Below are 26,402 nucleotides of genomic sequence, written 5' to 3' on the forward strand. Positions count from 1 at the left end.
TTTAAAGAAAAAAGAAAAAATGATTGAACTTTGAATGAAAACAAGATGTCACAAGTGGTCAATAATCTCCTATGATGGTATTCTCAGTGAGATGTATTTTATGAGAAAGAGATAAAAATTTTATTCAAGACTAATATCCACCTCTTCTTATTTTCTTTGAAAAATTTAGGTATTCTTGATGTGTATTTTTTGTCCTGTATCTGTGATTTTAATATACATAGTCTACTTTTTCTCTACTAATACTAATTTCATGAGTTTAGTTGAAAACTATAGAAATGAGAGGTTGGTGAACTTTAAAATCTCTATTGATGCATTCAACAGTATTTATTGAGCCCCACTGAGTACCAGTTATTGTGTTGGCTGCATAGGATATAACTGTAGATGGTTCCCTTTCCTCAGTCTCAGGGATCTAATAGTCTGGAAGGGAAGTGGACATAGATAGTGAATAATAGGGTTAGACATTAACAGGTATGAAAAGAGCAACAAAGCAGATAGAGGACGGAGTAATGGAAACTTTGACAAGAGACCATGGACAACATGCATTTTGTGGATGACAAGACTCGGAGAATTGAGAGAGAAAATAAGATCTGAGAGGGCATGAAGTGAAAAAACACCAGGACATGTGTGAGGAATCCTGGGCTTTTTGCCAAGGTTGGAGCAGGGTGTGTGAGGTGTGAGGCAGGGATGCTGCTATCAAGGACTGGCCTTGGATTTGGATGGAGAGGGAAACAGGCTGTGATGTTGGAAGACAGAGCATCCAGATGGGGAGTTTTGGGTTTCATGCTGCAGGTTGATGGGGGAGGTATTGGTGTTTTAAATATAGGATGTCACAACCAGTGTGTTTCAAACACTTGACTCTGCCTAATGTAGTGTACAGATGGACTGATTAGAAGGGACCTTGAATGGAGACAGATTTTGGCAAGGGCTTACACTAGAAGCAAACAGTGTGACCAAAGCAATGGGAGTGGGCATGGGGATAAGGCAGTTGGTTGGGGGGGGGTTGGAGTAGGAGGATGTATTGATCCACTGGACTTAAGGACATGGTGGAACCTAGATTTTTGGCTTGGATTGTTAGGGAAGTGACAGGTTTACTGCACCACACAAGTCTAGGGGGTCCACGAGCCCTGTCTGTTAATGTGAATGGTAGTCCCTGGAGTTTGAAGAGCCCAACCTATGCAGCTGTGTACATAGTGGCCCTGAATTTGAATGGCACAATTCAGAATAAGGAAGATATGAGGAAGGAGAGTTTTGGCACAGGTGATAAATTCAAGCTTTGTATCTTATAGCCTATGTCCATTATGCAAGCAAAATATTTTTGTACTACATCTTCATACTTGGTATTTGATGCTCTTGAAAACTGTGTGTGTATTCTTTTTGGTAGGTCTACATAGCATTGTCCATGTCACAGATGGATATATGCATCTGAATAGGAGAAAAAAATTCAGCAACTATCAACATAAATGTACAGAATGGCAAATGTGGGTCTACACAGCCTTTGCATCTTCTGTGTCCATGGAAGACTTCACTAGTCAATCATAGTCCTTCTCTCTAAACCCATGGTTAATCTTAGAATCATTCTTCACTCAAGGTTCTAGGAAGCCACAATCAAATTCAGTCCCTGATATGTAGGCACTGGAAAATCGGTCTGGTTTAGATTGCCTGGCAGGAGATCCTTCAGTAACAAGAGAAGAAAGTCAAGAAAATAACCTAGATTAACTTCACTATTTGAGAGGCAAGCAGAAGGTAGGCTGACCTTGAAGGAGAGTGAGAAGGAATTATCACAAATTTAGGAAGAATATTACGAGTGAATGTGAAGTGGAAACCAAACCAAGAGAAAGTTTCTAAGGGGGGATTGGCTTTCAATGCTAAAAGGAACAAGAATATTGATAGTGATTATCGACATTGATTCATATTGAAAAGAGGAATTTCACAGAATGACTTCAGAGAAATAGGATGGCAAATGATGGACTACAGGGAAGAATTGGAGGTTGCAGTGTGAAGACAGTGGAGTGATGCTTCTTTCTAGAAGCTTGGCTGTTGGAGCTCATAGTAGGTCTTAAAAATAAATGGTAAACAATTGAAAATTTTATATGGAAGGGGAAGGAACAAATGGGAAGGGAACATTTGAAGATACAAAATTAAGGGGAATTAATTGATGAAATAAGTATTTGTAAATACTGGAATGTAGTGATGGTGAAGAGAGGGGACTAAAATAGACGAAGAGAGGGAATGGAGAGAAATCCTCTACTCAGAGTCCTGGGTAATCGTGGATGTTTTTTTTTTGTGGGGGTGGGGGGTCACAAGGTATCTTTTAAAAATTTATTTTTAATAGATCTCATTTTTTTAGAGAAGTTTTAGGTTCACAACAAGATTGAGGGGAAGGTACAGAGATTTCCCATATACCCCTGCACACATGCACAGCCTCCTCCGCTATGCAACATCCTTCATTATAGGGGTACATTTGTTACAACTGATGCACTTACACTGATACATCATCATCACCCAGAGTCCATAGTTTATGTTAGGGTTCACTCTTGCATTTTGTGGGTTTGGACAAATGTATAATGACATGTCTCCATCATCAAATTATCATGCAGAATAGTTTTCTTGGCCCTAAACATTCTCTGTGCTCCACCTATTCATCCTCCCCAATACCTCCCCCTCTGCCCCGGCCCAGGAACCACCACTCTTTTTACTGTCTTCATAGCTTGCCTTTTCCAGAATGGCATGGAGTTGGTATTCCACTATGTAGCCTTTTCAGACTAACTTCTTTAAACATCTTTATTTTTCGCTTCTTATTTTTTGGTGTGATAACCTATGATTTTAATGAAGCCATCGACATGTTTACCTAGCAAGGGTAATGGTCAGTGGGTCTGGGAGTGGGTAGTGAAGATTGGAAGCACCACTGAGCAGGGTGGGGTGAAGAGCTGCTTTGTGGTGTACAGAAGACTTTCTCAGTGGGGTTGCAAGCTCAGCTGAGATTTGGGGCCATGAATTTTCAATGACACAATTTCACTCAGATTGGTGTTTTGTTCTCTAGAAATCTTTCCTGGATCTTTAAACTAGAACATATACCTTCTTATCCTCACCTCCCTTTTATTTTTCTTGGACCGCCTAGAGAGATAGCTCAGTCCACTTGCATTAATTAAGTTGTGTGCCTATTTTATAATTGGACTATGAAGTTAGACTATGAGGTCTTTGGTCCCCTAGGAGCTTAGAAATTACAGCACAGAAGAAAAAGGGGGACAAAGGAGGAAATTAACTACAGAGATACATAGCTGAGTGGTTGAGAGCTCAGGTGGAGAGACCAGAAGGATGTGCTGGACTCTTGGGTCTGGCAGTTATGAGTTTGGTGGCTTGGGAAAGGCTATGTGTTCTTTCAGTGCCTTCAAGTTCCTGCAAAACTGGGGTAACAATGCACCCAGGTTTATGAAGATTACATATGCACACACATACATGCATATATGCAGAGAAAGATCTCCATAAATGTTAATTATTATTATTATTATTAATTATTATTATTATTATTATATGGGCTTAAAAAATTGATGCCACTTGTCAATTGCATAAGAGGGTTGAGATGGAAAAGAAAGCAAACATTAACTCTGAGGTTTCAAATCTGGGTGATTTTGAAGCTGTGGTTTGTGAAGAGCTGTGAGGAAGTTGTAAACTAAGCAGCTAGCCTCCCATGTGAATGGGAGACTGGGGCCTCCTGGGTCAGCAGTAAGGGGTAGGCTCATGCTCTCAGCAACAGCAGTAGACAGAGGAGCATCATTTTTGCTCCAGTTCCCCAAGCCCTCCTTCCCTCCAGGTGATACATGAGGGCCAGATGGCATGATGGACTGTGTTATAGGAGGGACACTGTGAGCTCAGGGAGCCAAAGCTCTTATCATGGGCGGTAGCCATGCTCGCTCTTAGCTCCAGCTGGAGAGATGGTCTCTGCTTCCACGACACAGGCATTCCTGAAACGATGCTCTGGGGCACAGGGCCCTCAATTCATCACTTTACACAGCTTCACAGCAATGCCAGGGACCCCCGGAGAACTGCCTGCCCATATGGAAGGAACAGGATCAAGGGAAGGGAATGGAGGGAGAGAGCTGGAAGCCAGCTGGTTTGTGCTCCCCATGTAAAATCGTGGGTCTCCAGATGGAAAGAGGAGTTTAGAACTAATCATTCGAAATTGTTGCTCTCTTGTACTTCTTCCTATTTTTAATTTTTGTTCCAGAGTTGTGAAACCTGAAGGTCCCATTTTTCCGAGACAACCATCACCTTCAGCTAAATTTTTCTAGAAATGCCTTCCTATTTTTTGTCACCAAGTACAAAATCAAAATGTTCTAGGTAAATTTTACGTATGCTGGCTTATGATAATCCATCTTCAAAAGCAGTGTATCTCTAAGTTTCTTATTACTTCATTTTCTCCCATCCAACTCTACCAGCTAACTGTTTTCAGTAAAAGAGAATTTACTGTCCATCTTATGGCTGCCTTTGTCAGCATATTATGAGTAGTAGTTATTACTCAGACAATGTACTCAAAATTCTGTGATGTGAATATTAAGCAATTTTTTAAACTAATGCATTTCTCCATTTTTTAAGAACTTGCAAGGATAATATTTACATGGCTTCAGGAGTTTAAAAACAATTAGATTATCATCCAATAAGAGAAGACTATGATAACATCCTAAAACATAACTGACTCTTCAGAATTCTACTGAGCAGTACTCTTTATAAAAAAGTGAATCTCTAGGACAGGCAGAGGAAGATAAAGGCTCTACAAAGCCATTTTCAAATTCTGTGCTACCATGTCTATAAGTCAACATGTTAAATCCCCAGTAAGGTGAGGAAAGGAAAAGCCATCCTTGCTTATGACAAGTAAATTATCGTGATTCTTCAACTCAGCCTAGGTTTGGTCCCTTGTATCTCTTGAGGACAGAGAAGTGTATGATTATGTATCTGAGAGCGTGGCCAGATAGTTCTTGACCTTAAAATAGATCACAAGATGATCCCGATTCTAAGTAATTCATTTATATGAAAAAAGTCCCATCATTAGTGACCCAGGGACCTGAATCACGAACATGACACCCCTCTGCCTACTGCTGATGCTGTCAGCAGTAACCTGTCCCTCACTGCTGACCCAGGAGTCCCGGGCCTCCCACCCCCACCTGTGGAACTGCCAGGGGCTAGCTGGTTAGTTACCAGTTCTTCACAGTTCTTCACACACCCCTTAAAAATCACCCAGGTTTGAAGTCTTGGGGCTAATGTTTGCTTCCTTTTCCATCTCAACCCTCGTATGCAATCAATTGACAAGTAACATCAATTTTATTAAGCCCATATAATAATGACAACAAACATAAATGTTTGGAGACCTTTCTACTTAGAAGTGCTTTACAAATACATGCATATATGTGTGTATGTGAGCGCATATTTAATCCTCAGAAACCTGCATGCATTGCTGCCCTTGTTTTACAGAAAGTTGGAGGCACAGAAAATGCATAAACTTGCTGTAATTTATCATTGAGAATGGTGTGTTTTTTAGGTATTTCTGTGGATATTTTTTAAGAGATTAAATTGTCTTTTTAACAGATAAAGTTGTCTTTCACTCCTTGTGTCCTAATTTTTTCAGCTAGACTGGGGTTTGAATTTCATCAAATACTTTATCTGCAGCTATCAAAGTGATCATGTGACCATCAAGTGACCATGAAAAATTTGGGGAAGTACTTTTTTTGTCAAATTAACTGAGCAACTTTGATTGGGTTGACCTTATTTCCTCAGTAGAAGGATTTACTGGTGAAGATACCTGACCCTGGAGTTTTGTTTTTGAAAATATTCTTAACTACAAATTATTTTTTAGATATTATAACCAACCAAATTTTCTATTTTAATGTCTTATTTTCTAAATATTACTTTTTATGGAATCTAGTTATTTCAAGTAACTTTTTAAAATTCTTAAGTGTAAAGTTGTTTATGATATAATTCCCTATTTTTCATGTTTCTAGTATTTGAGTTATACTCTTTTCATTTCTGGTATTGTATTTTTCCCACTTTTCTTTAAAATCATTCCTGCTTGATGTTTGTCAGTCTTATGCTTATTTTTTTCCCCCAAGGACCAACTTTTTCAACTAATTTTCTTGTGAGATGCTCCACAGTTTCATTTTTTCCTCCACCAGACATATTCATCATGTCTTAAGTTCAATATTTGCATGAAATATGGATCTACTTATATCATCATTTTTCTTGTGTGGTTGGTTTCATGCCCTTTTCTCTAGGCATGCTTACTCATTTTTGTTGAATGAGAAAGATTTTGTAAATAATGTAGAGGATCCCTGGAGGATTTGCGCTTTCCTCTGCCAGGGAGAAAGAATGGATCAAAATGAGGAACTGGACTCAAGAGGGCAGGCTACCATTTTGATAAAGGTAGGCTGTCTCTGACTCTCCCTGCTGTGTCCTCGCTGGCAAGGATCCCTCTCGAGCTGAGAACCTGGTATGCTTGTAGGGCTTCTCCTGAGCTTGAATTTTTGTGTGCTCCAAATTGTAGGAACTGGAAAACCCTGCTTGCTTATCAGAGGCTAACTCCTTACAATTTTAGCCTTCTTCTCATGCAGCTTCAAAATACAGTAGATGTCAAGGGAAGAAGGGTCCATGCTTCTCCAGTCCTTGAAGCATGTTCACGTAGATCTTTCTAGCCCTGGAAGATGGCCAGAACCTGAAGTAGTTTCTCAAATCTCCAGCAGTGACTTTGGATTCTTATCCTTCTGCTTTGCACCTGAAGCTGGCATATACCCCAGGAAAATTGGACTATAGAACATGAGCTAGGATCTGAAGCCTTCTAGATCTAATTTTTCAGTATTTCTCTTACACCTTTAAGTAGGGGCATATTTTATATGATTTTATACTGATTTTGGATTTGCCATAATCCACTCCATTCTTCCCAGAAGCAGAAATGCATTGTGTTACAATGTATCTCCTGATTTTATTGCTAATGTTTTGTTGAGGACATTTGCTAGTGTTTATGAGAGAAATCGGCTCTTGAGTTTTCCTGTGTCACGTCCTCATCAGATATTAGCAATAAGATTTTCTGACCTCATAACAAATTAACAGTCGGAATTATTCCTTTTTTTTTTTTTTTTGTCTTTAATATTTGGCTTTATCTCTTCCTTCAAGATTTGGAAGAATTCACTGATGAAAAGAATTCACCAATGAAGCCCTTTTTAGTATAGAGTTTCTTTATGAGAAGTTTGTTTATGAGAAGTTTAATACACAGAGAAAATATTTCATCAAAAAACTTTTAAATAGCATGTTTGGTTATTTGTGTTTTTTCTAAAACAGTGGTTGTCAATTTCCCTGAAATGTTTTATTTACCAACAAAGAGTTGTTCCTAAATGATTTTTCAAAAGGTTACTATGTATGTGAAATCTAGAGTGTTTTTCTTCATTTCTGGTATTGGTTCTTTGTACCTTCCATTTTTTTCTTTTCAGCCTTACTAAGAGGTTATTTTATTAATTAGTTTTTCAAAAAGCAACCGTTGAGCAGGGAAGCCTTTCTCAACTTTATCTCGTCTATTTCGTTAAACTTTGCTCTTTGTTATTTCCTACCTTCTACTTGTTTGGGTTTGCTCTTTCTCATTGGTCTTTAGTCTTTTCTCATGTAGGTATTTGGACAAACATTTACTCCAATTTATTGCTTTCCCTGTATCCCACGGCAGGACTCATTGTCATGATCATTTCTTAATATTTTCACATTCCCATTTAGGTTCCTTCTTTGACGAAAGGTTGTTGTTGTTGTTTTTCCTTAATGTGCATTTCTATTTTTTCAAAATGCTTGGGATGTTTTAAGTTATCTTTTAAAATATTTTCTAATTTAATTTCACTTGATTAAAGAGCATGCCCTGTATCGTGACAGTCCTTTGACATTTTGTAAATTTGCTTCAAGTTCCTACATAATGGTTCTTTCAGTTAATGTTTTTCAAAGCATATATCCTGTAGCTATTAGAGGCAGTGTTTTACATAAGTTACTTAAGATGGATTTATTAATTATGTATTTCAAGTCATCTGTTTCCTTACTGATTATCTCCTCTACTATCAATTGCCATGAGAGGTATATAAAAAATATTTGTGGATTTTAAATTTTACTTTATGTATGTTGAATCTACATTACTACATGCAAACAAATTAAGAATTTTAATAATTTTAGAATTACCCCATTTGTTATTATGAAATACCTCAGTCACCAATGTTTCTGCCATAATCAACTTTGTCTGCTGTCAATATAGCGTATCATCTGCCTTAGTCCACTTGGGCAGCCATAAAAAAATATTGACTGGTAGTTTAAACAATAGAAATTTATTTTCTCATAGGTCTGGACACCAGAAAGTTCAGGATCAAAGTGCTAGCAGATTTTGTTTATGGTAAGAACCCTCTTTCTGGCTTACAGTTGGCTACCTTCTCACTGTTGTCGTCTCAGGGCAGAGAGAGCGAAATCTTTGGCGCCTTTTTTATAAGGACACTAATCCTATTGGATCAGGGCTCCACCCTAAGGCCTCATTTAATCTTAATTACTTCTATACTCCACATAGAACCACACTGCAGATTAGGGCTTCAATACATGAATTTGAGGGGGACATAATTCAGTCTTGAGCACCATTTTTTTTCAACTATTTCTTCCATCCCCCACCCACCTCCTCTCTGGGAACTGTCAGTTTGTTGTCTGAAGTTTAGAGTTTCTTTCTTGGTTTGTATCTCTTTTTCTTTTTTCTCTTTGCTTGTTTGTTTTGTTTCTTAAATTCCACATATGAGTGAAATCATATGTTGTCTTTCTCTGACTTATTTTACTTAACATTATACTCTCTAGCTCCATCCATGTTGTTGCAAATGGCAAAGTTTCATTCTTTTTTATGGTTGAGTAATATTCCATTGTATTTAATATATGCCATATCTTCTTTATCCATTCACCAGCCAAGGGGCACTTGGGCTGCTTCCATAATTTGCTATAAACATTGGGGTGCATATGTCCCTTTGAATTAGTGGGGTTTTTTTTTCTGGGTTTTTTGGTTTTGTTTTGTTTTGTTTGGCAAATACCCAGTAGTGTGATTACTGGATCATAGAGGTAGTTCTGTTTTTAATTTTTTTGAGGTCAGTGGTCAGTCTTCCATACATCATTTTTTTAATTTTTATTTTATGATCTACATTTCCATCCTGTTTTTAATATTCTGTATCCTTTTAAATTGTGTATTTTCAGTATAGTTGGGATTTGTTTCTAAAATTCTTATAATCTTTGTCTTTTAATTAGAGTAGAGAAATTAGGTTTGAGTAATATATTTCAATTTCTAATGTCATTCTATTATTTTTCTATTTACCAAATCTTTCTATATTTCTTTTCCTTTCTCTTCTTTTGGATTAATAAAACATTTTTAATCCATTTAATCTTCTTTAGTAATTGTAATGACTGAATCCTGTCCCTTGTTTAAAATAAATGTTGAAGCCCTAGCCCCCAACATGACTGTTTGGAGATAGAGACTTTAAAGAGGTAGTTAAGGTAAGTTGAGGGCATAAAGGGGGACTTATTCTGATAGGATCAGGTCCTTATAAGAAGATAAAGAGGCACCAGAGCTTTTTCCTCTGTCCATGTGTGCACCTGTGGACACAGCAGGAAGGCAGCTGCTTATAAACCAGGAAGACCACTGTCATCAGACACCAGTCCTGCCAAGCCTTGATCTTGGGGTTCCAGCCTCTCAAACTGTGAGAAAATAAATTTGTTGTTTGAGCCTCCCAGGCTGTGGTATTATCTTGTCGTGTACTTGTACAATTTACAAGAGCTGCTTTTGTGGTCTGGTGGGGGTCACTGAAAAGACAATGGGAGGACAACCACTGAAACATTGAAATCATATTTCAAATTAATCCAATTACTAGATAAAGATTGTTTCCCTTTAACTGCTTAACAAAAGCTAAAGAAAAATCACCTTATAGTATCCGCAGTCTCCCAATTTTTCACGCACAATGTCCAACAATTAATCTAAAATCACCAGGCATGCCAAGATGCAGTATCAAGGAGAAATAACGTATTAGAAACAGACTTAGTGTCTGGAGTTTACTGCTACTTTCAATAGTGGTGATTAATATCTTCAGAAAAATAGATAAATGAAATAATGAATTCTGTGGAATTTTATGGATGCCAGAGAACTGTAATTTATAAAAGATAGTGGGAAGTATACAAAATCCTAAGGTCATCTGACTTGAGGGATTACTTTTTTTTTCTTTTAACAACTTTATTGAGGTATTATCGGCACACAGTAGACCATAACCATTTTAAGTGATTTTTTTACAATTTTTGCAATTCAGTGATTTTTTTTTTAAGTAAACTTAATGAGTTGTGTGGCCATCATTGTGTGGCCATGTAATGTTAGAACATGCCATCACACAGATGAATGAGCATCTCGTGCCCTTTAGTGCTTACTCTCCATCCTAGTCCCCAGATCCCAGCAGCCATTAAATGTTCTGTCTACGTGCACTTGCTGTCTTCCTTCCTTCCTTCCTTCCTTCCTTCCTTCCTTCCTTCCTTCCTCCCTCCCTCCCTCCCTCCCTTCCTTCCCTTCCCTTCCCTTCCCTTCCCTTTCCTTCCTTTCATTCTTTTCTTTTTTCTTTTTCTTTTCCTTCTTTTCTTTCTTTCTTTCTTTCTTTCTTTCTTTCTTTCTTTCTTCTTTCTTTCGACATTTCATATCAATGGAATCATAAGATGTGTGGTCTTTATTGTCTTGTTTCTTTCAATTAGTAGTTTTCATTTACTATAGGTTTAGAGGTTCATCCATGCTGTATCATGTCATCTTTTTTTCCTTTGTTACTGCCATGTAGTTGTCGATGGTTGCACAGACCACATTGTGTTCATCAGCTCATTAGTTGATGGGCACTTTGATTGTTCCCTCTTTGGGCTATTCTCTAGAATGATGTGGTGAACCTTTGTGCCTATGTCTTTGTGTGAACATAGATTTTAATTTCTTGGGTAGATACCTAGTAGTGGAATTTCAGGATTGTAGTTTTTCTAAAATATTTTTAAAAGTGCCAAACTGTTTTCACAGTGGCTCAACCATATGTATGTTCTCACTAGTTCTCAGCCTTTCTTGGATCATTTGACTTCTGTGACATCCCTTTCTTAGTTTGTGCAATTTTGGCCCTATCTCTTTGTCACCTTTGATGGGACCTACTCAGGTTCCTAACCTCTAAAATTGGAGGGCCATGTGCTTAGTTTTTAAAGCTTAGGGCTGGATGAAATAACTGATTATTAGCTATAGACAGAAAAGAAAATATGTCTAAAAACAATCTTTACCTGCATGATTTCTAAATGTATACCCTTAGGTCAGATCTTTCTCCCAAATGAACATGCACATCTGACTGTCTACTGGATATCTTTTCTTGGATTTACAGTAGGCATTTATAAATCAGCATGTCTACAACTGCATTCCTGATTCCTGCTAGCACTATGCCTTCAAATTTCCACCTACCTTACATATTCTTCTTTTATCTAATAAATGTAAACTCCATCATTGCCTGTGTTCAAGCTAGACACTTTCCCTCATAGCCCACATTGAACTCACTGCTCATTGTGTTAATGCTACCCCCCCCACCTGAATACATTCAGTAATCTGTCCTTACTTCTTTTAGTCTACTCCCAGGCAAAATTATAACTAACCAGAATTGTAACAGTAACATAACAGGGTTCCATGTTTCTGTTCTTACCCACATAGTCTGTTATACCCACAAAAATCAAGGGGACCATTTTAAAATATAAATTAGATCTGTTTCAGAAACCTCCAAAAAAGTCCCATCTCATTCACAATGAAATCAATGTATTTTACCAAGGTCATAAAAAATGAACATTAATTATAATTATATACACATAATTATAGTATATTAATGGTTATAACAGGATTACAATTATATTATAATTATTATAGTTATTATGGTTATAAATACATAATGTGGCCGTGCTATTACCCCTGTGGTCCTTCTCCTACAACTTTTCCTTGCCCCATTTTGGGTACACTGACCTCCTTACTATTAATTTACATTTCCAATATCGCCATTTCTCCCTAAAATGTTCCTCCTCCCATTCGCCAGATATCTGCATGGCTTACCATCTGTTCTTGGAGGTTCTTGCTCCAATGTCCCCTTATCAGAGAAGCCTTCCTTCCCTGAGCATCCTTTATGAAGTAGCAACTACATCCATCCCTCAGCAACTGCAGTATTTACTTTTTCTCTCTAATTCATTTTTCTCCATTTCACTAATTGCCTCATGGCATATTGCGTATTAGTTTATTGTCTGTCTCCTTCGATTAAAATGTAAGAGACATGAGAGCAGGGGGAAGTGTCAGATTTGTTCACTGCTGTATCCTTACTGCTTGAGTGATTCCCGGCATAGCAGCTTCCTAGTATATATTTGGTGAATGAAAGAATAAGCAATAAAGTTCGATCAGAACAAAGATAAAGATAGAGGACACAAGTCAACGCTGGCTAGGGCCGGTGCCCAGATGATTAGTATAGAAGACATCTATTTTTTTTTTCTTGCCCAGTATCTATTTTGCTGCCTTTTCATAACAGCAGACTAATCTTTCTTTTGATGCGAATCCTTCCCCCATCACAAAGATGCAGATGCACAGCCAAGAAAGTTGACAGACTCTCCCTTGAAGAGGTGGCGTCTGATCCAAAATAGGCCAAGATCAGGTGCTCTCCTGGAATTTCAACTTTGAGTGGGATGACAAGGTCTGAAAACTGTCAGAGCTCATTCATGCTGCCAGTGGCATCCTGTGCACACCCCAAGAGCTCTTTGACTTTGTTTGGCATTTTCTGAATTCTAGAGTTTCTCAGCCTTCCTTAGGTTCTCTTAGTTAGACATATCCTACCAGTTAGTATGCTTTTTTACTATTAGCCAGAGTTTGTTTCTGCTGTTTCAGTTAAATTATCCCAACAGATATTGGGAGATTACAAGGACACTTAGTTAAGTTCTCTCAACTAATTTCAAAGAATTCAGGAAGATCTTTGGGGGACTGGATGAGCTGGTGGATCATTTGAATTTCATTCGTTGATTCATTGAACAAATACTTATTGAGGATATATCATGTGCTCAAATGATGCTCTGCCTTGTGTTTACAAGGATGGTTCTTTTCCTTAAAATCTCAGAATCTGGTGGAGTATTATCATGTTCTAATCAAGGTCTGTGTGGGGTAGAGTATGGGTACAAAGACAAGAGTGGGTAAGTTCATCTGGCACTGATGAGGTCAGTAGCTGCCCATAGAGTTTTCTAAGCCTTGAGTTGAGCCTGGAAAGGTTGGGTAGGCATTTGCAGGTAGACAGACAGGGAAGGGCTTTGTGTTCAGTGTGGGCTTACGGACGTCTGAGAAGGTAGGAATCCCAGGCAGCATGCTGGCCATGTGGTAAGCCTTTTGATCTTTTGATCTATATATATAACTAAAAAGAGTCTCTAAGATAGTGGCATCTCTCTACTAGTTTTTCCACAGAAGATGGGGATGGTACTTGAAGCTATTGGGAAAGTCACCTTGAACACCCCTTTTCTCACACTTTGGGTCCCATTGCCTGATAAAGTAAAACATGGATAAAAGCCTATGAAAGCATAGGAAGGAAAATTTAAATCTCATTAGTTTAATATCGGGACTATTCTGAGAAAAGAATTTTTATCTTGTGAAATTCTCTCTCAATCGTGTTATTGAAGAGTGTGTTTAAAATGAGATGCAGGTACCCTAAGTAGCTTTGGGAACAAAAACCCAAAGCTCTGAGCATCAGGTGGCTGCTGATGTAATGATATGGTCAAAATAGAGGCCCAATATCATATTCATTTTATTGTATAAATTCATATGATTAAACACAGGATTAAAATTTAGAAACCGTGTAGAAGGAATTAGGAGGGAAGGCATCTCCAGTAAGAATGAGAGTGTATCTAAGTCCAGGAGACTGGAATAAATACCATTTAAAAATTTTTTTTAACATTCCCTCATAAATTGTGTTTAAGGACCACACAAAACTATGTAAAGAGGGATGCCCAGAAATACATGGCATCAACTTTACAGTTTTTCCTTCATCAGGCATTTAACTGAACTATAGTAAAGGAATTGGGTGCAATAATTTTTAGTGGATTGCCTTGTTCCTTTTGGTACCCACATGCCAAGCCATTTCTAGAAAAACAAGGAACGAGTTCCCCCAGTGTCAAAATAATTTTTGGCTGTTTCTCTTCTCTGGCTTAAGAGTGACAGTGCACAAATTTTCCTCTTAAATATCTGTGATAGCCCCAATAAAATAAAAATAAATAAACAGGATGAATTTTGTCTGATAAAACGAAAAGATGTATGATCTATTTACAAACACCTGTATGTACGTATTTGCGATTTTCATGGAGTTCTCCAACAAACATTCACAACAGCAGAGCCATTCCAACCTCCTTCACAGTAAATTTGTAATGAGGCATGTGTGTATGTGTGTGTGTGTGTGTGTGTTTGTGTGTGTGAACACTTAAGTTATACCCTCTTAGCAAGTTTTAATTAACAGAATGTTATTCACTTAGACTTCCCATGTTTTATATTAGACCCTCAGACTTTATTCAGCTTACAGCTGGAAGTGTGTCCCCTTTTACCGACATCTCCCAATTGCCGCCAGCCCTGGCAGCCACTTTTTTTCTCTGTTTTTGTGAGTTTGGCTTTTGTTTTTGTTTTTTAAGATTCTGCTTATAAGTGACGCCATGCAATATTTGTCTTTCTTTGTCTTTATTATTTCACTCAGCATAATGCCCTCAAGGTCTTTACTGAAAGGTACAACAATTTGCTGTGCACCTGCTACATGCCAGGCCGCATTCTAGATCCCAGAGACGCATGAGTGAATGCCCGTTGTCACCACCACAAAGTCCTTTCCTGGTATGGCTTCATTTTAGTGCCAGAGAGCGTTGGGAAACGATGGAGGAAAAGTGTCCTAAAAATCTACCAAATCTCAAAATCTATTTAGTATACGTTAAAGTTCTGAGACAAATATACTGTTTAATATGCACTATTCATTTCAATGTTGAGTTTATGCACTAAACAGGTGAATTAGATGCTTATTTACATGGAAACATGACCTATGAATTTGTAAATCTTTTGTGTGTATGTGATAAATAGCTCAAAATAAAACTGGTCTCTCAACTGCTCAGTGGGAGGAAATGTATCTCTTCTTATTCTAAAGAATTGTGTTTGTTCTGTGACTGAAGGTAGCCAAGAATTTTTGGCCTCTCTGGAGGGTTGATACTCCTATAGTTGGTTTTATGATCCTATAATAATATTTCCCTTCTGTTACAGTTAACATATTGTCCAGTTCTCATTACACTCAAAAATTGTAATTTCTGGATTGAGTCTGTTTCATCTTGGCCAATCAACAAGTACCAATCACATCACAAATAAATTGTTGGCTAAGATATTCTGCCACAGAATACGGCATGGGGTTTTTGGCATCTGATCTGTGCCCTTGTCTTAATTGCATGCCAGTTCTGTGGAGTGTGTCTTGTAGAGGGCAGTGGGTGGGTGGGTATGTGCGGTTGCAATGAGGAACAGAGTGGAAAAGAGGATTTTGGAATAAGAAGGGATGTATGATGTATCAGAACATGCTGTGTTCTGAGTGGATGATTGACAGCTCACGTGGTACAGCAGGCATGCATGTAAACAAGAGCACATAGAGGATAATTCATGAAGTATTTGGAGGAGTAGCAAACTTCAGTCGCTCCTGCTACGAAGCCAAATGGCTTTTTCTACAAATTCTCATTTTGAGCGATGAAATGGCATACGTAAAAGTTAACATTAGTCCACACATAATATCACATAGTGTTAAATTGTAATACTGTTGGATTGTGATAGTGCTGTTTTCCCTCTGAATTCTCAAAATTCTGGTTCAATGTAATGAAGCAATATCCTTTTTTGTGTCTCTGTAACATATTGAAATTACCTCACACATGAATCCTTTTGACCTCTTTAGAAGGAATTAGTTATATTCAAGATGTCATTTCAACTTGTATTGCCAAGGGACTTCAGTTAATAAAAAAAATTATCGGGTGTTAGGAGAGGATATAAAGAATGAACAAGGCAAAGCAGCTCCAGTGGGCATCTGCCGCATCTGTCAGGGTCCCTGGGGACCGAGCGACGGCAACAATGAAAAGTGCTGGACCACTTTCAAGCAGTTCCAAATTGCATGGCACCATCCTCCAGAGGCCTTTAACCACCTAGACATCTGTCGGGTTACAAATACAGCTCTCAGATGGCTCCTAAATTATGCTGAGGACAGCTTTGTGATTCAGCAAGTGAGACTCTAACTTGAGTTGAAGTCATCCTGACTTGGGAAGAACAGGGCGGGTTAGCATCAAAGTATTGGATGTCCTAAGACCTAGGTACAGATCGGTATCAGTCTGGGTCAGCAGATTGGTATCAATCCTGGGTTAGAACAAAGGTGTAGTTTAAACAAATAAATTTGCAGGAAAAAAATGTTTGTTTCTAGAGAGAAATTTGTATCTGTGGGAAATTTTGATCAGTGGCAGCAACTGCAAACTTCTTCTCATGAGAGAGGATTGTGGCTGTTAATCAAGAAGTCAGTTTTGGGGCATCTGGGTGGCTCAGTCCGTGAAGCGTCTGTCTTTGGCTCAGGTCATGATCTCAGGTGGTCATCCTAGAGCAGATTTCTAGCCTGTGAAAGGGAGTGGAGGCAATGAACATGCTCCTTCCAGCCTTCCCTGGCTACCCCCCAACTGAAACACTCCCCTACATGTCTTCTCCATGACCTAAAGAAGAGAAAGCAGTGCGTAAATGTGCCGCCACATTGCACGGTCTCCTTCCTTGGAAAATACTGTTTTCCATGCACTGTTGTTTCATATGTGCTACCCTGAAACATGTACTTTGTGGTGCTATTTCTTTCCTGTGCTTCTAATAATTTTTTTCTACAAAACCTCTAAAATCCATAGGTATTTCAGTTCCATTGTCTTGAGTAAACAATAAGAATCTTGGAGAATGAGTACTACTTGGAGGTTTAGCGGGAGACTGTGCCAGTAAAGGCACCTACTACCCTAGTACGCCAAGGCGCCCTAAAGGGGGGTCGTTTGTGATTGAGTAAAAATACCTTAGGATCTGAATGAGCTGACCTAAAGATGCAATGACAAATATATATATTTGGACTTTGGGTACTTACGAAATTAAGAGTCCTTTGTTAGCTTACTTAAAAAACTAGCATGCATGCGTTGCCTGTAATGCATGGTGTTAGGCATTATGGGGGATACAAAGTGAATCAGGAAAAAGGACTTCCCTTAACGTTACCTAATAGTAATACATTTTGAATACAAGATTCAAGATGATAAGTGTCACAGTGTCAACAAGCAGTTCTGTGGGTATTTAGAAGGAAGCTTTACTCCACTGCTGATATAAGAAGGGTGTCATGCTGGAGAAGCCATTTGCACTGACCCAATATAGATTCCTGTTCTATAGCCTTGTTTTCAGGGATTTAGATTTACTTTTTAAAATGGAAAGCTTCCTAAGCAGATGTTTTTCATGGATTGTTTGAGGAACTCAATCTGACATGCCTAGCGGGTCTCACTCTTCCCAAGAAGAGTCCCACTCTGTGCTCCTCAGATGTTTCTTTTTTTATCCGGGACTTGCTCTCTTGCTGTGGTCAGAATATGCTGGATGGACTCTAGAAGAACAACTTATTATCATCAGTTTCCCGTGTTATGTCTCTTCCCTGGGTGACCCAGCACCAGTCTTAAACACCGTCATGCACTTGGACATTGCTAGACGAAAGGCACCAGACAAAGGAAGCACTTTGAGGCAAGGCCCCTTTAGACCCCGCACCTACTTGGCTTTGATAAAACTGGGAAGATATATGCAGAGATCAGTTTCAGGCATTCTTACAGAAATGAAATCATCTTCTGAAAGAATTTCACCACAAGTTAACTAACTGATTTGGGCATCTCAGAGCTGAGGAAGCACAGGGAATGTTCTGTGCCAGCAACGTTTCTTCAGTGGTGGTAAGAAGTAAGAAAGACAGGAGGTTCCTCATAAGTGGAAAATTTTGTTTGGAACATCTTCATCTATTACCGAATTGATGGTGCCTCATCAACGAGAAATTTCCCTGTTATTGTAAAACACTGCTTCTGCACAACTTTCACTGAAATCCTGTTGGGAGGCAAAGTGCTTGTATCTTGACAAAAAGGAGGAATTTATTCTAGAAGTAGTAGACAAACAGAGGAAGACATCTCCAAATATAGGGTGTATGGATTTCAATTGAGGAGTTATTATATATGCTTTATTCCTATCATGTTTTAATAAAAATGTGTTATTTTAGGATTAAATTTTCTTTGAATACTTCGGCCATACATTTAGCATTAATTTATTTTACCTATTGTTTCCATTCTTCATCTGCTACTCAGTTTTTTGTTTTGTTTTTTGCTTTTGGCTTTTTTTTTTTTAAATGTAGTTATAAGCAGTATCATAATAGAAACTAGGGGTGCCAGTGTGGCTTAGTTGGTTAAGTGTCTAACTAAGGTCATGATCCTTAGGGTCGTGAGATCCAGCTCCATGTCTGGCTCTGTGCTGGGTGTGGAGTCTGGTTAAGATTCTCTCTCTCCCTCTTCCTCTATCCCCCACCCCCAGCTCGTACTTTTTGCTCTCTCTCTAAAAAAAAAAAAAATAAAATAAAAAAGAAATTTAGGGTGGATTACTATGATAATTATGCAACCTCAATGCTCTTTTATGTGTGTTTCAAGTAAATTTGACAAAAATTATCTACACGAGGTACTCACCCTTTTCAAAAGTATGCCCTTTTGCATCTTTTGTTATCAGTTAATGGGCTTGTAAAATTCATATTTGTTATTTAAATTTATCATATTAGCTGTCAACATATTGCTTAATGAAGCAAGTGGTTTTTGTTCAGAGAAAATGAAGGTCTACTCTTGGATTAGCTCTTATTTAAAAATGTGCTGATAAAAGCAAGTTAGTGATTTTTCGATGGGCTGATCTGCATGTTACTAACTTTGGAAAGAAAATTAAACTATGTGTACATATTTACAAATGTCACTATGACTCAGTATCATCTAATTCAAGGCACCATGTAAAAGTCAACTGAAGGAAGTTTTTTAGATTTATAACATAACTGAAATTCAAATCCCTTAAGAAAATTTAAGGACATTAGTAATGTTAGGTCATAAAAAATCTTGTTTTTTAAGCGTTGAAAATTCTCCAGCATGAGACATCTTTGCGTTTTGATAAATAAGATTCATTTAATCTTCTTTTATTTGAGCTTGCAAGTATATTTCAGTACTTAAATTGAACTGAACCTCAGCCGGGGGCATAATCTCTTTTGTAGCTGATGGCTGTTAGCATTACTACTATGAATGGTACTTTTAATTTTTATCTAATGATCTGTGATTTTTTTTTGTCCTTGGCAAATGCAAAAGTATATCTTAATTGAAATAATTTTATTTTTCTTGATTCCAACTGATATTATGTTGAAGTGCCAACTGATATTAATAACAAAAAGCACTGATAAGTAAAGATACCTACCCTTCTGAGTTTAGTGGTACCCTTATGATGAGAGATTCATGAACTGCACCATAGGATTAAAGCCATACAGGTCACGTGTGGGGATCTGGGAAGTTGATCTGTCAGCAGAGGACACCAGCGGTGCCAGTGTAGAAACTGAAACTCAACGAAGAAAACCACAGAAAGGGGAGCACTTGGGGTTCTTCAGGGGATTTGGTGAGGCCGGCCAGAAACCCAGTTTTGGAATTCAAGAAAGCAGACTGATGGTTGAATCTGTGGCTGTCCCACCCTGAATGCCATGCCGTTCCACTGCCTCTGGTTCTTCAAGTGGCCCCTGCTTGGTCAGACACATGGAAATGTGAAATTGCCTTGCTGTATACTGAGGTTTAGCAGTGGGGACAGGGCAGAGGGCACAGCTCTAGACATGGGTGTGGGTATTGTCAAATGGGAGGAGCCTCTTGGCTTCCAAAGGACTCATGTGATTAGGTCAGAACTACCCAGATAATCTCTCTACCGTAGAATCTGTTGATTTGGGACCTTAATTATATCTGAGATATTCTAGATTAGCGTTTGATTGAATAACTGGAGGAAGTGTGTGAACACAAGGGGCCAGGAATCTCAGGGGGCACATCTTAAAATTCTTTCTCCTCTCAGTGGTTTTCCTTTTGAAATTCATTCTGATTCTAAATTCTGTGAGTTTGCTAGTCCAGTAACTACAGTGGCTTTTGTGAAAAGTATGGTGATCTTGGACTAAGCATGCAGCCGCCTGGAGTTTTAGGTGTGTATAGTACGGGGAGGGTCTTCAGACAGATACCAGTAGAGTCTGATAATGAAATGGATCTTATAAGCCACATAACCTGCATGTGCTACGTCCCATGCTCCAGTTCAGGGACGCTGGCACTGAATGTGGCCAACCCTGAGTCTGGGGTTGCTTCCTTCTGTTGTTATTCTGTCTGTATTCTAATAGGTTTGGGGGGTTTTGTTGTTGGGTTTTTGGGGGGTTTTTAGATTTATTTATTTGAGAGAGAGCATGAGCAGGGGGAGGGGCAGAGGGAGAGAGAGACTCTCAAGCAGACTCCCCACTGAACACGGAGCCTGATGCAGGGCTCAATCTCACAACCTTGAGATTGAAATCAAGCGTTAGCCGCTCAACTGACTGAGGCACCCACACACCCCTTTTCTATGTTCACTGCTGTTCTTTTCTCTAAAAGTGAAATTATGTGTTTCAGGTACAACAAATGTACAATCATTAAGTTGTTCTGAATTAGTACCTATGTTCTTAAAATTTTATTTTTTTTATTCACTGTTATTTTCAAAGTCACCTACTCCCTTCCTCTCTCACTGACATTTAATTCGTATAACTGTATATCACATGAGATTTTGGTTTCACAGTCCTGGATTTTGGTCTTTGTTCTCTTAATTATGATGTATATGAAAAGCTTCATGACTGAAAATTTACTCTCTATGTATAATGGGGATAATGCTCCCTACTTCTTGAAGCAATTGCAAAGCTACAATGAGATACTAAACGGAAAATTTATTTTTTAACTATAAAGTATTCTGTAAATATAAAGTATTAATAGTCACAAGTAGCCCTCTAGTAATGCAATGTCATCCCACGAATCTTTTTGAAATAGGTACATCGATGATTTAAACATAGTTGAGTTTCATTCCACATCTAGAGAAACACTTCTGCTTCCAAAATCTTTCTAGAACACAGTCCTGATTGTGTTATTTCTTTGCTTAGAAATCTTTGGTGCCCACTCATTAAAATTTCAACTAACTATTCTGGCATTTTGTTCCTTCTGGTCTAGTTCATGTCCCTGACCATCCCTCCCTCTCCCCGTCCTGCCCCTCCCCCTCCTGCCAACATGCAGATTCCAGGCATACACTCTGATGTAATCAATGCAAACCCTAGTGGATGCTTTTCTCCACCATCTCCACCTATAAAGATTGTGCACCTCAGATATCATTTCCTGTGGGAAGGATTCCTGGGTTTTTGACCACTAACCTCTCCCTCACCTCTGCTTTTCATGTAGTACTTTGCACTTTCACTCTCGCTCATATTCTGTCTTTCCTGGGAGTAAGGCTGTTGGTATATAGGCTAGAAGGAATGTCAGTTCCTCAGAGACAGGAATCCCATCCCTGTCCTGTGTTCCTTCACCTGCGCGGTGCCCTCTTCAGGTAAGATCCTAACAAACTTTTCACAGATTGACGTCAATGATCTTGAGAAAGTTCACAAAATCTGATTAAATCACTTCTCAGCGGAGGTCACCTTTGTGTAACAGTGAGCGCACTGATTTTATTGTAACTGAAGCATCCAGACGTTGAAAATGGATGACGTGGAGAGGCAATATTCTATGCTTCTCAGAGCAAGTGAGGCATACATATTAAAGTGAAAGATAAGAAGTGTGAATCTTCTCACATGGTACATTCTTGAAAGCCCTGAAATCTCAGAAAGATAAAATAGAAAGCTTAAAAATTAATACAAAGTGAGATTCTTGATATTTCTTCTTAGATTGGAAACAGTCGCTTTAGAAATGAAATATTCTGTTTCTAAGAAGGCACATGGGAAGAGTGCAGTAATAAATTTTCCATAGAAAATAACTTTTTTTTTTTTTGCAAACCCACTGTCGTTAGAGATACTGAAAGCCAGAAGAGTAAGTAAACATGAAACACCCACCAGTTTAATATTTGAAAGTGAAAAACAGCAAAAGGAAGAGAGAAGAGCCCTCATAGCAGGAAGGATAATCCTACTGTATTACTCCTGCTATGTAGGAAGGGATAGTGCCATGTGTGGTCTGTAGTTTCTGGTTAGCACTAATGTCTAATTGTTTTCTTTCTCTCAGCAGTGTTAAGAGTGAGAGAATGAAGACTGATCTCATTTTCCATATTGCTTACTGATGATTTGGACTTATTTATTTGAATTGGCTTTCTTTTTTTTTCCAAATTCGATGTGAACTTCTTTTCTCCCATTTTTCTGTGGCTGGGGATTCATTGATACCCTGATTAACATTGTATTTAACATGGTCCATAGAGACAGACTCTCTAAAGCTCTTCCTGAGGGACTCAGAAGAGGCAAGCAAAGGGACATTTCCAAGGTTAGTGGCCTTGCAAACAATGTCACGTGGCGTTATCCAGGCAAAGTCGTGGTTTGGTGGGGGGGGGGGATGGGAATGGCTGTACCGTTCGCTGCAGTGAGGCTTTCTATTGTAAGTGCGCAATAAAGAGGAAGCACTAGCTTCCTTTCCAAGGGTTCCAGAGGCATCAGACAGGGGAGGGAGACAGCAAGCTAGAGACAGAGACAGGTATGAAAAAGGCACCTGTGTGTGAATGAATGAATGAATGAATTAATTAAAGGTTGAATATACGAGTGGACAAATTAATGAATGACAGTGAGACAAACAGGAGCTTAAAAAGCCAAGTGACTAAAGTTATTTAAAAGACTTGGGTTTATGAACAGAAAATGGTCCAGGCTTTAATTACTTTAAAACTATGAGACAGACAGGGGCGCCTGGCTGGCTCAGTCAGTAGAGCATGTGACTGTTCATCTCAGGGTTGAAAGTTCAAGCCCCGCACTAGGTGGAGAGATTACTTAAAAATAAAATCTTAAAAAGGGGCGCCTGGGTGGCTCAGTCGTTAAGCGTCTGCCTTCGGCTCAGGGCGTGACCCCAGTGTTCTGGGATCGAGCCCCATATCAGGCTCCTCCACTGGGAGCCTGCTTCTTTCTCTCCCACTCCCCCTGCCTGTGTTCCCTCTCTCACTGGCTGTCAAATAAATAAATTAAAAAATCATAAAAAAAATAAAATCTTAAAAAAAAAAGAAAGAAAACGAGCTCTGAAGCAGACAGAAAGCATTAGATTAACGTAACTATTAATTGTTTATAGAAGATAGCTGTGATGGCATTTATCTTATACTTAATTTCAATATTTCTTCATATTGTGCTTTTTTTGCAGTTTTAAGTCCTTCATCTTTGTTCATTTAATCATCAATATATATTAAGCACCAACTCTGTGCTGGCTGCATGGAAACAGTGGCTAATATATTGTGAGCCCATCAAGATTGTGTGACTCAAATGTGTTATTTAATAATTATTGTGTAATCACCATAAACTCCTTTAGGCATCGCACACTTAGGAAGGAGCCAAGAAGTATTGAATTGTGAGCTTTATACTAACTTCGAGCTGTTAGTGCCTTACCATCTGTTTGTGCTAATCAGTGCTCTTTGGCTATCTGTGCGGTTTTTCTGCACCATACACGTGGCCGGTGATGGATCACTCAGGGAAACTTGCCTTGCAACTCAGTGCTACTCTCTGTATTAATATATCTCTTAACCCTTTCATGGCATCAAATCCTCCGCTGCTGCTGGTGGTGTAAGTCATTTCTCTTTTGTACAGGCTCTTCATATATTTTAGGGACAGCCAAGTAAATTTTTCCATATTACCTCCAAAAACTCAGGATGTGTATCTGAGCTCCTGAAGGAGATGGGTTAATGAGTAAGACTGGTCAAGGCTGCCCTTGTAGGTCAAAGTAAATAGCAACTCTAAAATATGCAGTGTAGGTACCGAGTAATTCCAACCATGTCTCAGCTGCTTCCCTTCCCCAATTCATCACTTTCAATGAGAAAGTCTGAAACAGGTCAGAGACACGATCATTTATCAGGTTGTTCACTTATAGATGCATGTGAATGAGATGTGCACATGTTATGCCCATTTTTCTTGTGGCGTTTCTCTGGGATGTTTTCAGATAAATTTTGTGAGACACAGTCCAATCTAACTTCACTGCAAGTCTTTGGATGGCCCAGTAGACTCTAGGGTCAACAGTATATGGACTTTATGTACTTACTACTTTTTTTTTCCTTCCCAGAGTCCTTTCTCCCCACATAAGCAGGGTGATTGTATGATATAAGGAATTTAGACTTTCCACTTTTCGGTTTCCTTTCATACATTTTAGTTGAACATATTTGCTTTTAATTTTCTTTTCAACACATCTTGTCATTGAAAATGTATTCATTAAGCAAATATAAAATGCTTCACACCATCGTATGTGATGGAAGTGCATCATCGAGCAAAACAAACATGGTGCCTGACCTCTGGGGACTTCTGTCTGGGGGGAATTTCTTTGTTTTTAGTTACGAGGCTACAGGCTAGATGTGTTCACGCATGGGAAAAAGTGGCAGTGCAGTCAACTTTACTCTAAGTAGTGTCCCGTCAATTTTGTGGAGAAAGTTTTTTTTTTTTTTTTAAAGATTTTATTTATTTATGTGATAGAGAGACAGCCAGTGAGAGAGGGAACACAGCAGAGGAGTGGGAGAGGAAGAAGCAGGCTCCCAGTGGAGGAGCCCGATGTGGGACTCGATCCCAGAATGCCGGGATCACGCCCTGAGCCGAAGGCAGACGCTTTAATGACTGCACTACCCAGGCGCCCCTGTGGAGAAAGTTTTAACCATGCTTTCTTTCTACTGCACTTTTATATCACTTGCTCTATTCTGAAACCTGTCCTTGTCCTAACGGTAGAGGACTGAACGGGAGACCTCGTGTCCTCCCTCCGAACACAGTGTGCTATCATGCCGGGCCTTTACACGGAGCTGCAGGGCTCTGGCAAGTTGCCTGAGTGCCTCTGGAGTGGCCCCAGCAAGGGGATGGAGAGTATGTGGCATTCCAGGATTCCCTCCTGTGAAATAATAAGAAATATATATCGGTTTCTGTTCCCAGTTACTGCTACTATTTGGTCTTTGACTCTGGTTCCTGGCACAGAACTCCTGAAACTTTTGTGATTTTTTGAGTGTTGGGAGTGATGGGACAGAGTTCCCAAGTCCCTTATTATTTTCTGGGTGATAGGGGCATCTTTTGTTCTAATGCAGTGACTCTTGACGGGCTCCTGCAGTGGAGCTGGTCTCAACAGAGATCAAGTGTGATTAGAAGCTTAGAATATTCAGCCCCATTCCTGTCCTTTGGGGAGGGGAATGGGCTAGAGATCGAGTTACTAATCTATCATGTCTATGTGAAGAAGCCTCCATAAAGATCCCTAACATACAAGGTTCTGAGAGCTTTGGGGTTGGTGACAGATTCACACTTTGGAAAGATGGCTACCACCAACTCCCTGGGGTCAGAAGCTCCTGCTCTGGACCCTTCTAGACCCCACCGTACGCATCTCTTCATATGGCTGTTCATCTGTATCCGTTAGCATATCCCTTATGACATAACAAAGTGGTAACATGAGTAGTCAGTTCGGGGCGCCTGGGTGGCACAGCGGTTAAACGTCTGCCTTCGGCTCAGGGCGTGATCCCGGCGTTATGGGATCGAGCCCCACGTCAGGCTCCTCTGCTATGAGCCTGCTTCTTCCTCTCCCACTCCCCCTGCTTGTGTTCCCTCTCTCACTGGCTGTCTCTATCTCTGTCAAATAAATAAATAAAATCTTAAAAAAAAAACAAACAAACATGAGTAGTCAGTTCTCTGAGCCATCCTTGCGGATCACTGAACCTGAGAACGGGTCCTGGGACCCCCGATTTACAGAGAATCCATCAAAACTATACGTGACAACCACAAGTGACCGGGCTGGTGATTGGCACCTGACGTGGACACCATCTTGTGGGACTGAGCCCTCGACTTGTGGGATCTGCAGGTAGATAGCGGGGTGGGTAGGGTCGTGATGGGACTGAATTGCGGGATACCCAGCTTGGGTCCGGAGAGTTGGGGAACTGTTTGGTGTGGGGAGAACCCACGCGTCTGGTCACAGAAGTGTTCTGGGTGAGCAGCAGAGCAAACAGGAGAGCTTGTTCTCTTCACACCTGAATAATCCCATTACTAGCTATTTACTTATTCCTGGTCCAGTGAGAAGTGTCCGAACAGCAGCAACAACATCCA

This window comes from Ursus maritimus, unplaced genomic scaffold (genome assembly GCF_017311325.1).
Source record: "Ursus maritimus isolate PB19 unplaced genomic scaffold, ASM1731132v1 scaffold_28, whole genome shotgun sequence".
In the NCBI taxonomy this organism is placed as follows: Eukaryota; Metazoa; Chordata; class Mammalia; order Carnivora; family Ursidae; genus Ursus; species Ursus maritimus.